General features: G+C 47.1%; 1 protein-coding gene across 5 annotated transcripts in view; it reads left to right on the top strand.

Annotated features, from left to right (window-relative positions):
• The window catches only part of ICA1 (islet cell autoantigen 1), a 60,580-nt gene that overhangs the window by 27,061 nt on the left and 16,524 nt on the right, over window positions 1-16,995 (top strand). The gene's annotated exons all lie outside the window — the stretch shown is intronic.

The following is a 16,995-nucleotide window of genomic DNA, read 5'->3' as shown; positions in this document are numbered from 1 at the left end:
TCCTTCTGTATAACCTTGGCTCAAGGGGCAGATTGCACAGGACTCTTCTCCTGGGTGGAGCATGATTACTCAATGGACCATGCCTTTGAAGGGCAGGCAGAGCTGGAGAGAGGAGAGAGAATTTCAGGGCGCTTCCCCCAATAGCATTCATGGGAACTCTCCTGAAGTCTCTACTATAGCAAGCTGGGGATGGGGACATGATGCCTACTGGGCACTTTTCTACATGCTGTCCTCTTTCGGAGTCTTTCTTTTCCTTCAGTGGCCTGAAAAGAGGTTGGAATAGCCTGTCTTCTCTTTCTCTCCTGAATCTGGAAGCCAGAAGGACCCACATCCCTCGTCTCTCTCCTCCTCTACCATCTCCACCCAACCCTCACAAAGGCTGCAGACCTCCAGTGAGGGGAAGCTCCTTATCTTCCCAGGTTCTCCTTTACTCGGTGGCAGCTCTCCTGGCCAGGAGTGGATTTTCCATCTTTTATCCTCGAGCCCTTGTGCCTTTAGCAGGCTAGTTCTAGAAACATTCTGCTCTCAGACACGGGGCAGGGTCCTGAAAGCACTCACTGGGGACAGGTAGCCTCTTGGTATCAGGAGTTTGCAGGACTAAATTCAATTAGCTGGTCTTCTTAGCTAGAGGGTAAATACAGCCAGATAGCAATTTTCGTGAAGCCGATTGGGGAGGAGGGGGGAAAGAAGGAAAGGGGAGGGTTCATTATCTGCAAGCACCTTGTCAGTGTGATACTGCAGACCCAGACACATTTGTGTGATGTCAGACTGCCTTAAGGGAGGCCAACTGTCCAGGACCAGCAGAGCTAGCAGCCCCCCAACCCTGCTCAGAGAACATCTGGCGTCTTATAATTAGTCCTGGGGACCATGATTTTACTGATTATTTTTTATTTTTATTTTAATATCATTTATATGAATTTACTCACAACTGGTAAGTATTCAGGCAACCAAGAGGTCTGAGAGTCAGGCAAAGGAAGTAGGAATGTTTAACCTGAAGAAAAGAGGCTTGAAAACTGGTGGGAGAAAGATGGCAGCCTTCTTCAAGTATTTGAAAGGCTGTAGGAGGCACAGTGGATAGAGTGCCAGGCCTGGAGTCAGGAATACCTGAGATCACATCCAGTCTCAGATACTCACAGGGTCATTGTGTGATCCTGGACAAGTCACTTAACCCTGTTTGTCTCAGTTTCCTCATCTGTAAAATGAACTGGAGAAGGAAATGGCAAACCCCTGCAGTATCTTTGCCAAGAAAACTAAATGGGGTCACAACTGAATAACAATATATGGAAAAAAGATTAGGGTGGTTCTGCTTGGCCTCAGAGGACAGAACTGGAAAGAGTGGGGACAAGTTTCAGAGGCAGAGTTAGAGGCCAAAGAGGACTTGCTGATGATTGGAGTTCTGCCAAGTGGAAAGAGCTGCCCTGCCAGAGATCTTCACATAGCAGCTGGAGGACCCCGCGCTAGCTGTGCTCTCCAGGCAATCCTTGGGTTGGGTCAGAGTTGGGCATGGGTGGCCATGGTGGTCCAAGGAGCTGTGACATGGGGCAGCAGGGCTCCAAGGGACTCTTCCGTCGCCTGAATGTTTCATGGCCACAACTGTGGCACAGCGCGATGATTGGGGGAAGGGAAGCTCTGAGTCAGCAGGTGACGTGTCCTTGGACAAGCTGCATTCCTTGTCGTCTGTTGTTATCTTGCCTTGAGGGCAGGGCTATCTTTTGCCTTTTTTTGTATCCCCAGCACTTGGCACAATGCCTGGCACATAGGGGGCACTTAGTAAATGGTGATTGATGGATTTCCTAGGAGGCTCCATTTATATGCTCCTCCTTGAGTGTGTTTTGAATTAATGGATTCAACCCACCTCCCTCCCAAGCTCATTTCCAAGTCATTGTCATGGCAGGTTTGGGGGAACTTCCATCACTGCTTTCCCTCCTCCAGAACCCAGCCGCTTTACCCCAGCAGTACCGGGAGGTGAAGAGATGAGGCGTGAAGCCTGCTCCACATGGGATGGGCTGCCTCAAGAGGTGGTGGGGTCCCGCCTTGGAGCTCTTCCAGCAGAGGCTGGAGGACCATTGGCCAGGATGAGAGAGAGTGGGGACTTCCTGGTGCTTGGGTTGGTCCTGAGGACTCTGAGGAGTCTCCCAGCCCTCCCGTTGTGTGTCTGGGCCTCCCTGACTCACTGGCTTTCTGAGAGGCCTCAAGCAGAGACTCGTTGTACATGAGATTTCTTTCATGTCATGGGGCATCCTGGGGGCGAGGCCACCTTTGGATGAGCTTCTCCTTTACTGTCACCTAGAAGATGCAACATCTTACAGTAGCAAGGCTCCGCTGTGCTTCTAAGAGCCTCCCGGGGACGTCGTCATGGCTGTTTCTCCAAAACCCTGATCCAGAATTGGAGAGTAGGAAGCCTCTTGAAATGAGGACTGGATGCCTTCCAAAGCATGTATCTCTCGGAGCACAGATACCTCATGCTGCTACATTCACAGACATTAGAAGTTAACTAGAGGGAGGAAGCCCAGAGCTGCTGCTGGGGCTGCCATCCTGCCAGGACTGTGGTCGTGACACTCAGCAGCAACCTAAAGGCCCACCTGGAGCCAGCTGGGACAACAAGAAACCACCCAAAGACCACATGAGGCACCTGGAGGGAACAGAAGAAGTTCCTGGGCATGGCTCCCACCCCTGCACCCAGGGAGTGCCAAGGTCCAGGCCACAGAAGCCATGGGCACACCTGAATTGCCCAAAGGGCTGAGAGAGTGTGGATTTCATGGGCAGCAGCACCAAGCTGCCTTGAGAGCATCCGTCCCTCCAGCATGATGCATGCCATGTCCAACGGATGCCAAGTGGGAAAAGAGGGCCTGAGCTTGCTCCCTTAGCCGAGCAGGAGCAGTGCAAGCAAAGATGCCCTCTGGAAGCAGGAGAAGTGGGAGGGATGACAAAAGGGCAGCTGCCTAAGCTCACAGCGTAAGGCAGGGGGCATGGCCTCCAGCAGCTGCCCTCGAAGGGGTTCTCCGGAGATTGCTTACGTACGTGTTTGGTTTCTAAGTCCAAAATGGGATCCAGAAAACTGACTTTGAGGTGGAATTAGGGCCGCACCAGACTTAAATAAAATAGTTCTGAAACACTCCCAATGAGAAGTGGAGAGGAATGATGGCCCCCAGGAAATCCAGGGAAGTCTGAGTTCTCAGAACAAGGATAAGACTTGTGGCTGAGGCTCGAAGGAGGCCTGTCTTTGAGAGGCCTAATTAAATCCCCCAGCAGCTGTCTAGTGTCCATCATTATGATGTGGAAAACTTTCCAAGAGCTACTTCAGGAAATTTGCATGCTGGGGGTCAGGGCGCTGTGCTTTGTTTTCTTCTCCTGGTGGCTTTGTTGTGTGCAATTTTAACATGTTGAATTGTCCTAGGGTGTTAATTTTAATACTGCTTTAAGGTTTACACATACTAGCTCATTTGATCCTCACAATAACCCTGAAAGGCAAGTGTTATTATGACTCCCATCTTACAGATGAGGAAACTGAGGCAGGCACTACTCTGTTAATTGACTTGCCCAGGGTCCCACAAGTACAGTCAGAGGCAGGGCTTACTCAGGTCTCCCAGACCCCAAGCCCAGCACCCTATTCACCACATCGAGTAACTACCTCCCTTGAGTATTATTATTAATAAGCATTACCATCATTTCTGTGCATAGAAGGCTGACTTTAGAATCAGAAAGCCCTGGATTCAGGCCCTACCTCTGACGTGTACTCATGTGACCTTTGGCAAGTCACTCAACATTTAACAGGTCATTTGTTTGTCCCTAGAGGGGTGAGGTGAGGTCACAGTCTGAGTCTGTTATACTGCAATATTTTACATTAGATGTTATGTCCATGGAAGGTCATGGAGTTATGAAATTTTGTCTGAGGTGATGGGAGCTATACATGGATTCCCAAACGTGACCCTGTATTGTCCATGTCTTCCCCCACGTAGCTACGTGCTTCACTGGGGCTCCCTCAGCCTGTGCAGGAAGGTGGTTGGCTGTCCCTGCCTGAATCTGTGGTTCCTTTGTTCAGTTCTGCTCTGTGAAGAGCCTGGAAACGCTCCTGCCACGCTTTCTGCAGAAACAATGCTCCGCTGACAGTGCTCATTTGTCCCCAGTGGAAATGCCATGGGAAACTGAACTTTCTAAAAGAATTCATCCAGCCTGGGATGCTTTGGCTGAGCATTTGCAAAGAAAGGCTGTTTACAAGGAAGATAAAATTAATAGAATTTTAGAGTTGGGAAACAGAGGAAAACCAGGAGATTATCTAGTCCAACCCCCAAGTAAGCTGTTCTTGGAAGTGCTAACAATCACACTGGAGCGAACTCTTGCTTCTCTGTTCAAAAAGAGAAGCATCAAAGGTTCAAATAAAGCTGGGGGTTGGGGAGCCCACTTCGCTGACCATTGGACCATAGGTACCTTGGGCCTTCTGGAGCACAGCTGAAAACCTGGGCTGTTGGGCTAGCTTCCTGACCAGCCTTCCTGACTCTACTTTCCCCTTCACAGCCCCACAAAGAAAATCAACCTTGTGCAGAGGAAAATTCCTGGCCACATTCCTTTTCTCCTCAAAATCCTTTAGTAGCCCCTCACTGCCTACTGGAGAAAAGAAATGCCTTGGCAGTTGACTCACCCCCACCATCTTGCACACCCTTACCTTTCCACCATCATCCAGGGAGCAAGGTTCCAAGGTCCCTTCAAATTCTCAATCTATGATCCTATGACATTCTGAAGTATCATTTGGAGCATGGTCACATGATTCCCTTCATTTCTCCCTTCACAGCCTCATTTGTTCAGGCTCCCCACCTCCTACTTCACCCCTCTTTCTTTGTCTGGGTTTCTTCCCATCATTCTTTTTGGGCAAACCTGCCATGCTTCTTAGATGCACAGTGGTTTAGGAACATAATGATGGGGGGTAGGGTTGGCACATTGGTTTGGAAAGTAATTTTGTTCTATCAGATGGATGTTTTCATGACCAGAGTGCTGAATGACTAGATGTTTTCCTTCTCAAAAGAAGTATTTGTTTCTCTCCCTGTTCTGCTTTGACACCATGGCAACCTATGCATTTGGAGAGAGCACTGAAGGTAAAGAGGCTCTGAACCCCTCAGAGCTAGAGTTTCAAGCACCAGCTATCAGGAGGAACACCTGCCAGTGTGGAGTAGCTCTTGACACTCTTGCTATAAACAAAACTAGAAGACATAAAGAAGTTGCTGCAAAGATGGGTAGATGGCTCCTGAGCTCTCTTCAGGAAGATGAATAAAGAAGTTCACTTCATGTAGCATCCAAGGCAACAAGAAATGTCACCTCCTGGGGCACTTGGTCATCTTATCCTGCCTTCCTCAGGATGAATGGGAGTCAAGAGTCATGGCATCCTCCTAGGGCATCCCACGCTGTGATCAGTGGCTCAGGCATTGCCCAGAAGAAACAATTTGCCTAGAAGGGTGTCAGGGAATACTGTTATAAGATAACAGCCTTTTCTTATGTGAATATTTTATTTTCTTAATGAGAGATAGAAAAAATATGTATGTGCAAAAATAATCAGAAAAGAAGCTTGAGAAGAAATAACTAGCTCTGAGAGAAATGGAATGAAAAGAAGCCCCTTGGAAGCAAAAGTATTGACTGTAAAGAGAGCTACGTTGCATTGTTCCCCAACAGCTAATTTGCTTATAACTTTTTGTGGGTATTTAGAAGTTTATTGCTGGGAAACTTGGAATCAAAGAACTGCTTAAGGATTGTGATGCTATTATAAACTGAGTATTTGTGTCATACCTGATAAAAATTGGATTTGGGCTTTCTCACACTAAGTTATATGAGTCATTACACGTGATGAGCCCCTGGTTTGAGACATTAAAGGCTAATAGGGAAATCAACTTGAGAAGACACAGGAAAGCTAATGACAGAAATTTCTTAAAGAATCCAAGACTTCAGAAGCCAGAAGACCACAGAACCAAAAATAAATGATGGACTGAGAAGCCAGTGGAGCTAAGAACCTGACATGAGCCAAGCATGGCTGACTTGAGACAGTCAGGGTTTGGAGTTTGTTCATGGAGCTGATCTGATTAGAGGACAGCATTGATGCTGGGAGCTGACTGGAGAGAGCAGCATCCTATGCTGTGTTAGAAGCTGGCTAGGGAAGGGCTACCTTGTTCTCCAACACCTTCTCTATCCTGAGAGAGGAAACTTTGATATCGTGGAGGACTAGGGGTGAGTACAGTGATCCCTTCTTCTCATATATGTCTGACATAGACTTAAAGCTTGAAGGAATTGTAGATACCAGCTAGTCCAATCTCTTCATTGTACAGATGAGGAAAGAGTGACCCAGAAATAAAGTGACTTTTCCAAGGTCTCAGAGCAATGGCAAGATGTGAACCTAAATCCTCTGACTTAAAAGCCTATGCTCTTTCCACTGTACCCAAGTGCCTTTGGTGTTTATGTGGAAGGGAAGAGAAGGGAATATGCATTTAAATTTAAATAATAATAATAATGTTTAAATAAGTGCTACATATATATGTATATATATAATATATATGTTAGCTATTATTTTAATGGCACTTACTATGTGCCACACTGTTAAGTGCTTTACAAATGTTATACTATTGGATCCTCACAATAGTGCTGTGAGGTAGGTGCTGTTACCTCCATTTCATAGTTGAGGAGACTGAGACAGTAGAGGTTAAGTGCCTTGTCCAAGATCACACAGCTAGTCAGTGTCCGAGGCCGGATCTGAACTCAGGTCTTCCTGATTCTAGACTCTTGCTTTCTCCACTGCACCGTCAGCTGCCTCTTATATTGGGCTGATAAACTGCTTCCTTAATACCCTCAGCAGAGTCAGTCATCAGCCATCAGCCATCATTGCTCTGCTTCTGACTTCTCCAGCTCCTAAGGGGGAAATGAAGCAGCATGAGCTTCTGAGATGGGGAGCTGGATGCATTCTAGGACTTCACATCAGAGCAGGGTTTGCCGTTTTGATGTCCAGTAGGGCCCAGAACTGGGGCTGATGATTTAGGAACTAAATCTGTAGGGCATGGATGAGCCCCAGATCTTTCTCATCCAAGACCTGGAGCTCAGGCTGGAGTTTGCTGGCAGACTGTCACCATGCTTGCCAGGCACTCAAACATCCACTCCTTCAAGTCTCAATCTGTCTTAAAGTCACCCACCAGCCTTAGCCTCACAGAGTCAGAAGTGTTTCCTAGGGGCTGAGAATGTACTTTGACATCCCCTTCCAAGAAGTCTGCCATTAAGGCTGCAGACACCAGGTTGCCTCTCCCATGACTCCCAGACTTTCGGGGATGAGCCAGCTGGACAGACTTTCAGGATAGGCCTGGCACTGAACAGGGTACAGTTCCCAAGAATCAGTCTGGACAACCACAGAGAGGCTCATTGCCATATGTGCCAGAGCATCTGGGCAGTGGTCTGTCTAGTACATAATACTCATCCCTATTAGACCTACTGCCCAGATGCTATGGAGTCCTCTTGCAATGGGGAAAGCCAGTGCCCCTGCTGGTACCTCCAGTCGTTGTCTGGCTCTGCAGTTACACTTTACTTTATCCACTCTCTCCTTTGCTACCCTTGTGATCTGGAGCTGCCCTCTGGATGGTAGCTTACCGCACTGAGGTGGGTGATGGTCTGCAATCAGGAGCCCTCCACAGCAGCTGGCAGCTGTCATGCAATGTGTCACATTCGCCACATTGGACAGAAGGGTCTTAAGGCAGACTTTGACCAATAACGGACTGTGAAAGTCTGCAGAGTGTACCTTAGATCTTGGTTTGGATGTCACTTCAAAATACACATACATGGGAAGGCTCCCAAGGATGCTACTGACTTTGGATCTAGCAAGAAGGCGGTGTCTAGAGAAACCATGGGGGGTGTGGGCCTTGGAGTCAGAAGGTCCGAGGTTCAAATCCTCCTTAGATACTTATAGCCAGGTGACTCCAGGCAGTCATGTCACCATTCTGAGCCTCAGTTTCCTTATTTGCCAAATGGGGACAATAATGGCACTTGCTTCACAGGGCTGTTGTTTGAAGCAAATGGATCAAAAGAGATGATGTAAGTAGCAGCTACAGTCTCCCACAAGGCTTGAGTGCTTAAATGCATGTGCTGCCAGCCCTCCCACACAGGGCTTCTAGAAGCAGTTCAAAGCTGAGCTATATGGAGCACATGGGATAAGAACAGTCAATTCCCCCAGAGTTCAGGTTCCTGCTCCCCCTTTTTTGGGCCTTCCACAGAAACAGAGCTGGCAGCTCTTTGTGCCTGTCAGGTGCAGACACTAATATAATCTAATCCAATCCAATCTAATAAACATTTATCAAGCACCTACTATGTGCCAGGCACTGTGCTAAGTGCTGGGGATAGAATTAATGAAAAGAAAAACAGTATCCGCCCTCAAGGAGCTTATAATCTAAGGGGGGCAGCACACAAAATGAGGCAGGAAAGGGAGGATGGACACCAACAGATGCCCAGCTCAGGGGCATCTTTTTCTGTGGAGCTACAAGCAGGCAGGGCAGCAGATGCAAAGTGGAGTGAGCCTCAAGGTCTAGGAATGCCTCTGGAAGATGCCTTTGGGACCCTGCCCCTCAGCCCTCCAACCAGAATGGAGAGAAGGCTGAGGAGGTGGGCTCAGTCCAGGCTTGAGTTGGCAGCCTTGTGGTGAGATGGGAGGTGATGAGCTTGGCCTGATGGGGCCCCGACAGAACAGCAGGTGCAGGGTGGAGTCCTAGCCCATGTAACTCAGTCTCCTGTGCTAGGGGCAGAACTTTGGACTTGATGAGGGCAGTCAGTGCCCTGGGGGGAAAGCTAAGCCCAGAGCTGCCAGGGCTCAGGAAGAGCTTCTCTCCTTTACAGTCAGTCCAAACAGATGCTTGTGATTAAGTGCATGAAGGAGAACCCTGAGTGCACAGTGGATAGAAAAGAGGGTACAGACACATCAGCAAATCATATTAAAATAACATCATTTTAAAGTAACATCATTAGGCTTCCTCATTTAGCGCAATGTGCTCTGCGTCTCCCAGGCCAGGTCTAATGGCCTTAGATGGCTCTGAGGACGTCAGCCTTCATCAAACAAATACATCAGGAAGCTGGGGAGGCAGCCCACAAGCCCCTGCTCAAACTGGAGCCAGGGACTGACATCTATTGACTGCCCTGGGCTTCTGGAGTAAACAGTGCTGAGATCTGTTTAGGCGGCACCACAGGGGATCCTGTCTCTGGGGAGCCTCAGTGTGCTGGGCTTTAGCTCTGTGCTGATTTTCCAGAGTCAGGTGAGCCCAGTTCCCTCAACATTCCTCATATAATATGAACTCAAGGCCCTTTGCCTCTGGAGAGTGTCCAGGTTATTAATGTCATCCCTAACCTGTGGTGCCCAGAAATGAACACAATCCTTCAGAGAAGATCTGATGAGGACCAAGGACAGAGACTTCCACTTTCTCTGTTCTGAACCCTGTGCCTTTGTCAGACCTACTTTCTGTCCCTTCTCCAGCACAAATCCTCAGAGGAACTCATCACATTCTTCCAAAATTCTCGACATTTTCATCCCAGCAATCAGTTTCTCCTTGTTGGTGAGATACAGAACCATAAATAGAAATTCCTCTCAATTCAAATTCTCAAATTCCTCTCACCACCTCTTCAAGGTCAAAATTATTATTTGAACAAGTCCAGAAGTTATCAGCTGCTCTGCTCTTGGCAGAGAGGAGGCTCCAGCGGATGTCTGGATAACTGAAGTACCCCCTCACTAATATGCATTGCCTCTGGCCAAGAAGCTCCTCACACATTTCTTCTTTCTGTCCAGATGGTCTGTTGTGTTCTCCAATGACAATATTGCTTTATTTCTGCTTCTATTGATCTTTACCTAAATGTTCTCTACTCTGTCTTACCCTGTCTGCTTCCAAAATTTGCTCCTGCACAAACAGAGCTTCTCAATATACATGGCTATACCATATCCTCCCTACTCTTTACCCATCCTGTTCCTTTTGATGAGGGTGACCCATTTTGAGACACTTTCCAGACATGAACCTCATTCCACCCCCATGCCTCAGTGATCTCTAAGTAGTCAAAATGTGCCTCCATATGTCAGAGTTTCTAAGCAATTTTAGTGTGTTACTTGTACTTTGTACATTTGTGAACGGACACGTGAGGCCACAGATTGGATTTTTATCTCCTGTGAACTTGTGTTCTTTCTATGTCATAACAGTTCTCTAGCATGTCAAGTTTTAGTGGGATTGAGTGGGCAGGTTTTCCTTGCTCTTGGCCATGTTGAAACCATTTGCTATGCCCGTCTCCGCTGTACCTAACAAAGTGTCTTGTATACAGCAGGTCCTTAATCATTTTTAATTGACTTGGGTTGAGTGAATGATAGGTTTGTGGGTCTTGCCTCGTAGGTCAGGTCACATGAAGGTGCCATTAGCCTGGGAATTAGTAGAAGTCAGTTGCTGACACGGCCTTCTCTTCAAAGTCCTAGCATAAGGAGCCAAGCTGCATGCTGACAGTGCCTGACATGGCATTGTCTCCTTCCTGATGTGCTCCTTGCTTTGGTGAGACACAAGTCATGGGGTGCTTGGCCCTCAGCCTTGTGGACGGTTCTAGTAATTTCATCAAGCAACTTCAAGAGGAAATGGAGAGGTAGCAAATTCTGTCAAAAGTTAAGGACTTAAAAGCAAAACAGTTGGGTGAACAAATGCCCTGACTTGGAGTAGGTAGGATGGCTGAACCATTCTGAATGGATATGCCTTGTGCACATGATGGCTACTGACTGACTGTCTGCGTGTAGAAGTAGCATCTTTCTCAGCCTGCCCAAGGCTTGAAGTCAGAAGGTTCCAGGGCTTCATTTGGGAGTTCAGTAAGTTGGCACCTGAAGAATGAGCAGGAGCAGCTGGAAGAAAAATTCACATTTTTCAAAGACTGGGAGATGGCATTGATGACACAGAGCTGGTCCTGACACTGCCCTGGAGCTTCTGCTCAGTTAGCAGCCACTGTGGCTCATCCACTCTACATTCCTCACCATGATTCGCAAACCTCTGGTTCCCTCGCTGTTCCATGGAAGGACACCTGTTTGTCTGTGAGGCCCCCTGGCAGAAGCCAGATGTTGGGGTCTTTTTCTCATTTATGAGAACAAGGATTTTTCTTCAGGTGGAGCTGGAAGTCTTCCAGCTGCAGTGGAAAGCATCTTTTGGATGGTTCTACTGGGGAAAAGGGCACATTCTTGAATAAATATTCTCTTTTATAAGAAGTTGTGAGACAGCAAAGACTCCATTTAATCCCCTACAAGTTCAGCAGAGGCCCTGTGGAAAATCCAAAATCATTGCCATGTCAGTGATTAAAGCCCCAAACGTATGGATGTGTACCTAAGCGGTATCCACCTTGTCCTCATTCCTGGTGAAGTGAGGATGGGCAGGGGACTTACTGCTGACTGCCAGCTGACTGCTTACTGCTGACAGCCCTCCTTCCCTCTGCCCCACCCCAGTGAGTGCTGTTATTGGGATGGAATGCCTTCGAAATCATTATTTAAAATGTCCTATAAGAATGACATTGACGTGAGCCAGTCTCATGGGGTTCTTTAAGGAAAGAATGTTTAAGCTGTGGAGTAAATGTGCCCCATTTTGAAGTAAGATGGTGCAACCTCCGATACTCCACTATGCGTGAAATAGGAGACCAAGGAGAGGGCAGCAGAGTGTCCTGACCATCCTGGACTGTGCCTGACCAGCCGAGGATGCAGTGAGTAGCAGCCAAGAGAGCAGCCTTGTGCACCTGGGCAGCAGTTCTACCAGCTCCACCCAAACTTAGGCTAAGAGCGAGGCCTGAAATGAGACCTGCTTCCAGGCATGGGACTTGTGATCCCAAAGGCAGCTCCAGCAAGGACAGCAACTGAGCAAACACAGAATGGACGACTAGTCCTGAGTACGATGTGCTCTAGGCTAGGAGAAAGGTAAAGAGGATGGTGTCATAGAGGCTTAAACAGGGAAGGGCTGTTGGAGGAGACATTATCCCAAGCTATCTGAAGCAAGGAGGAGGGAGAAAAGCCTGGATAATTAGAGGAAACCAAGGCAGGGAAAGTTTCCTCTCTATCTTTATGTGCCTCACACCGATCACAGTGACTCGTACACAACAGGCCCTTAATAAATGCTTCTCAAATTGGATGGAGCTGAGATGGGCTTCTCTAGGACTTTCATGAGGTAAATTCAGAGTGAGGGCTAATGAGAGGGGACACAAGTGGGGAAGAAGAATGACTTCTTGTCCAGAGAGAGGGTGGGCCCCAATGTCTCTCAGGCTCTGTTTGAAAGCAGGTTCCCTCTCATGACATGACCCAAAGCCTTGGCAGGAGCCTCCAGGAAAGGATGGAGAGAAGAAAGGTGGAAAGCAACTTTGAGTTTGCAGAGCCCAAAGGTCACTGGCCTCTTTTCTGAGAGGACATTCTGTGGGCAGAGGAGGCCCCAGGAAAGAGCTTCTACTATTTTAGGGAACAAATAGGACTTGCAGTGGTTAGCCATGAATTTTCTCCAGGATTTTGAAGATGAAAGGAGGAAGAAAGGCGAAGCAACGGGAAGAAGGCAACAGAGGAGGCTCCTGGAAGGTCTTGGAGCTCTGTCCTGGGTGGGCTGGGGTCCTGCTGCCTCACTCTTTGGAGGAGAGGGCCTCTTTTTTAGAAGTCCCACTTCCCTTGGAGGAGCCTCATGTTAGGGGCTTAGCTCCAAGCAGTCATGGTCCTTCTCCTTCCCTTCCTTAGGCTGGGTCCCACTCTCCTACCTCCTGAAAAAGATCAGGATTCTCATCTGGGTTTTCAGTTCCTCTTTCATCTTTGATTCACATCAAATCTCTTTCTATTTTTTCCTCTACTATTCTTCCTGATAACCTGTGGGACAAAGAGGTGTCCCATGAACCTTGTTCTTCGTGGCTGCAGGGAGCAGATCAAGGAGCAGGGAAGGGGGAGGGAAGGGAAGAGGTGAAAAGATTAAGTGGAAGAACTTCATAACCATTAGAGCTGTCCCCGACTGGCATAGCCACCCTTGGGGTAGGGGAGCAGGTCTTCAAGCTAAATCAGGATAACCTTGCCAGAGAGGCTGTGCAGGAGACCATTCTCAGGTAGGGCCATTGATATTCCTTTCACCTCTGAGATCCTATGATGGTTTAAAAAAAATGCATGGAAAAGAAATTCCTTTGGGAGAAGATTTGAGGAGTATTGGAAGAAAGCAAAAGGCCTCAAGATGGTCACATCATTGCAGATAATTTACTTGGGTTGAGAGGGAAAAGAATGAAAGCCCATTTCCCCCATGTGCATGGAGTGAAATGTGGCTCTTGCCACTGTCCATGGTCCTGGAGACAGCTCCTGATGCCTGCAGTCAGCATGCAATGGCACATCCCCAGTCTTGGTGATGCTGCCAGTAGAGAAAGTCCTCCCAGCTCAGCAGGAAGATCAGCCAGCATTTAGCAATGCATCAGGGCGGTAAGTATTTTAATAATCAGTGCGGACTTGGGGTTGCTGTGCTTCCTGAGCCACATGTTGGGTTGCTCCCTGTTTCTAAAATTACTTACAAAGTGTCAGGACAAAGCCTGGACAAAGCAATTCTAAAATAGCAAGTCATTTCCGGAAGATTGGAAGGAGCTGGAGCTTGGAGAAAACATTCCAGCAAACCACTCTGCAGGGACTGATTGGGGACAGGGGAGGGATAGAATGCCTTTTGGCCTAGTTCTCCTCCCCACCCCCTTGGGAACTTCAAACAGTCTGAAAGGTTTTGGACTTTCCATCATCCCACCAGCATCCTAGCCATCCCTGGAAAAGATGACAAAAATGTCTAAGTCAGGAGACAAGGACAAATCGGAAGCATATTCCTAGCTCTGAAAAAGAGCCCAGCAAAAAATGTTCCCATACCTCAGAGGGGCACCTTGATGATTCTAGCAAAAGAACTCTCTCAGTTTGAGCCCATCTTTCCTTTAACTCTACGGACTGCTGGGAGAGTGTTTCAAGGCAAGGTAAGGCAACAAGCATTTATCAAGTACTTACTATGTGCCAAGCACTGTGCTAAGTAATGGGGATTCAGATAAAAGAAAAAAGACAGTCCCTTCCCTCAATGTATTTGTGTCCCAATGGGGGAGAGATGAGTTGAAAGGGGTAGGGGCATGGGGAAAAAGGTGTACATGAGGGATAAGGTGCTGAAGCTCAGAAAGTCAGAAGTAAAGTTAGGAGGATAGTGAACGGCAGTGAATCTAAGCCCTGCCTCAAAATGGAGGCTCCCAGAGATGAACTCACCAATAGGAGAAGGGGGGGATAGCATGGGAAAGAGATATTTCAGACTAAGAAGGCAGCACAGGCCAATGGAGGCTCCATGTGATGAAACAGCTCAGGCATGGTATCAAAGTCCAGAAAGTGAGAGGCAAAGCCATAAGGGGAAGCCAAAGACTTTGGGGAGAAGTGATTATAGGCATTTTACCACCTTAGTAAACATCCCTTTCTAAAAGTTACCCAAGTCTGACTGACTAATTGATAATCAATTCATATCATGGTGGAAAGCATGCCAATGGGGGCTCATATGCTATAATATCCCTTTAACCCTAGAACCCTGAATATCCATAGTAGTCATGTCCTATGGACCTGATTCATCAATGTGGATTGGACTTAGGAAAGTCACCTCAAAGCATGGAATACACAAATTTGGGCACCATCCAAGGTCTGCCATCTTCACCACAAAGGAGACACATATAGATGATTGCTGGGGATGAATACAAGGAGTCCCAGAAGTGTTCCTTCATGTTTTAAGGGAACAACAAAACTGCCAGTGAAAAGATTCCCCTTCTACAGCTCCAACTGAAACTTGCTGGTGCTCCCCTCCACCAGTCCTTGCTCTGGATGCTGGTGTCCCTAGAAGTTTGGGCTACTCTTGGCTTCTGGACCATTCTTCTGCCCTCTGGACTGCCCGGTGTAAGAGGTAGTCAGGACATTGTAATAAATGCAGTGGATAGAGCACTGGCCCTGGAGTCAGGAGGATGTGAGTTCAAATCCAGCCTCAGAAACTTGACACTTTAGCTATGTGACCCCGTTGTCTAGCAAAAAAAAAAAAACATACATACATGAAGAATTATGGAAGGACATGTGATGAGAACATGCTATCTTCTGATGGAATCATGAACCTCCTTTCCTCCTTGCCCCGGAGACCTCAGGTGTGGTCTACTCACCCCACCCACCCACTCTTGTCCTGCCTGTATTTCTTTCCTACAATAACAATAATATGGCAGGCATTTAACAAATGTCTATTTATTTGAGCTGGGTTATTGAATTTGTTGATACTGAACCTATCCTGTGATGAGGGGACTAAGGTATTATACTCACTTCTGGACTCTACATTTTAGGAAGCACACTGAACCCATTAGGGAATGAAGGGATAAGATTGGGAAGGGCATGATATCCATGCCATATGACAATCAGATGAAGAAAAGGAACTAAGGGTCTTATTTAGCCTGGAGTATTTAAATAATTTATTTTTTCCCAATTACATGTAAAGATAATTTTTAACATTCATTTTTTAAAATTTTGAGTTACAAATTTTCTCCTTCCCTGCTTTATCTTCCCCCTCTCTGAGATGGCAAACAATTTGATATAGGTTATACATGTGCAATTGTGAAAAACATTTCCACATTAATCGTGTTATGAAAGAAAACACAGACCAAACAAAAAAAACCATGAAAAAAAAGTGAATAATAGAATGCTTCAATCTGCATTCAGACTCCATCTTTGGATACAGGTAGCCTTTTTTTTATCATGAGCCCTTTGGAATTGTCTTGGATCAGTGTATTGCTAAGACTAGCTAAGTCGTTCACAGTTGATCATCATACAATGTTGCTGCTACCATGTACAATATTCTCCTGGTTCTGTTCACTTCACTCAGCATCAGTCCATACAAGTCTTTCCAGGTTTTGCTGAAATCAGCCTGCTCTTCATTTCTTATAGCACAATAGCATTCCATTACATTCATACACCACAGCTTGTTCAGCCATTCCCCCATTAAAGGGCATCCTCTCAATTTCCAATTCTTTGCCACCACAAAAAGAGCTGCTATGAATATTTTTGTACAGGTAGGTTCTTTTCCCTTTTGTAAAAATCTCTTTGGGGTACAGCCCTAGTAGAGCCATTGCTGTATCAAAGGGTATGCCCAGTTTGATAGCCCTTTGGGCAGAGTTCCAAATTGTTCTGGCCTGGAGTAATTGAAGAGACACCATGAAAGCGAAGGAGTCACCTGATTCTTCTTGACTTCAGAGAAGAGAACCAGCAGCAAAGGGGAGAAGCCACAAAGAGGCCACTTTAAGCTGGATTCAGGAAGAATTTTCTCCCAGTGAGTGGCCTGGACTGCTTCAGCAAGGGGTGGCTTCCTCTACAATGGAGGTCTCCATGGCCCAGGCTGCATGACCACTTGTCCAGCTCATTAAAGAGAAAATAAGTCTTGTTCAAGCATGGGCTGGAAGAGGGAATCCTGTGGCTCCTTTCCCCCACTGAAATTCTGTGAATAGAGATGGATTGAGACCCCAGAAGCATGAACTCCACTGTTCCCCCAGCCCAGAAGACAGAGAAAGGTTTGAGGGTGACATTGCCCAGGCTGGGACAGGGAGCCCAAGAATCAGTGGGCAGCTGCTTAACGTTCACATGGGGAATGAGCTGGGGAGCAGCTGGTTGAGATGCTCAGCCGTCAAAGCCCAGTAATGTTCCTGTGTCACTTTTTTCCTTTCACGACTCTGCCCTTCTTGCCTATGAGGGCAGTCACATTTTGTGTGGGCACAGCAAGCTTCCCTCACTCTAGCTTTGGGAAGGGGTTATGGCTCTGGGGACACAGGATTCTGGTGTTCTTAACCTTCAAGTCGGGATTGGCGGAACGTGTGGACAGAGTCCTTTCTTATATCAGGCTCCCTATTTCTTCCCATTTTCAGTAGTATCTGTGAATTTAAAATGGTTGTCATCCTTTTCAGTATATGTTACAGCAAACAATGGTTACATCTTTTCTAATTGTCATCAGCATC

The sequence above is a fragment of the Phascolarctos cinereus genome, unplaced genomic scaffold (assembly GCF_003287225.1).
Source record: "Phascolarctos cinereus isolate Bilbo 61053 unplaced genomic scaffold, phaCin_HiC Scaffold_1;HRSCAF=81, whole genome shotgun sequence".
Classification (NCBI taxonomy): domain Eukaryota; kingdom Metazoa; phylum Chordata; class Mammalia; order Diprotodontia; family Phascolarctidae; genus Phascolarctos; species Phascolarctos cinereus.
Note: the sequence above shows the minus strand (reverse complement) of the source record. Positions and strands in the feature narration are given on the sequence as shown.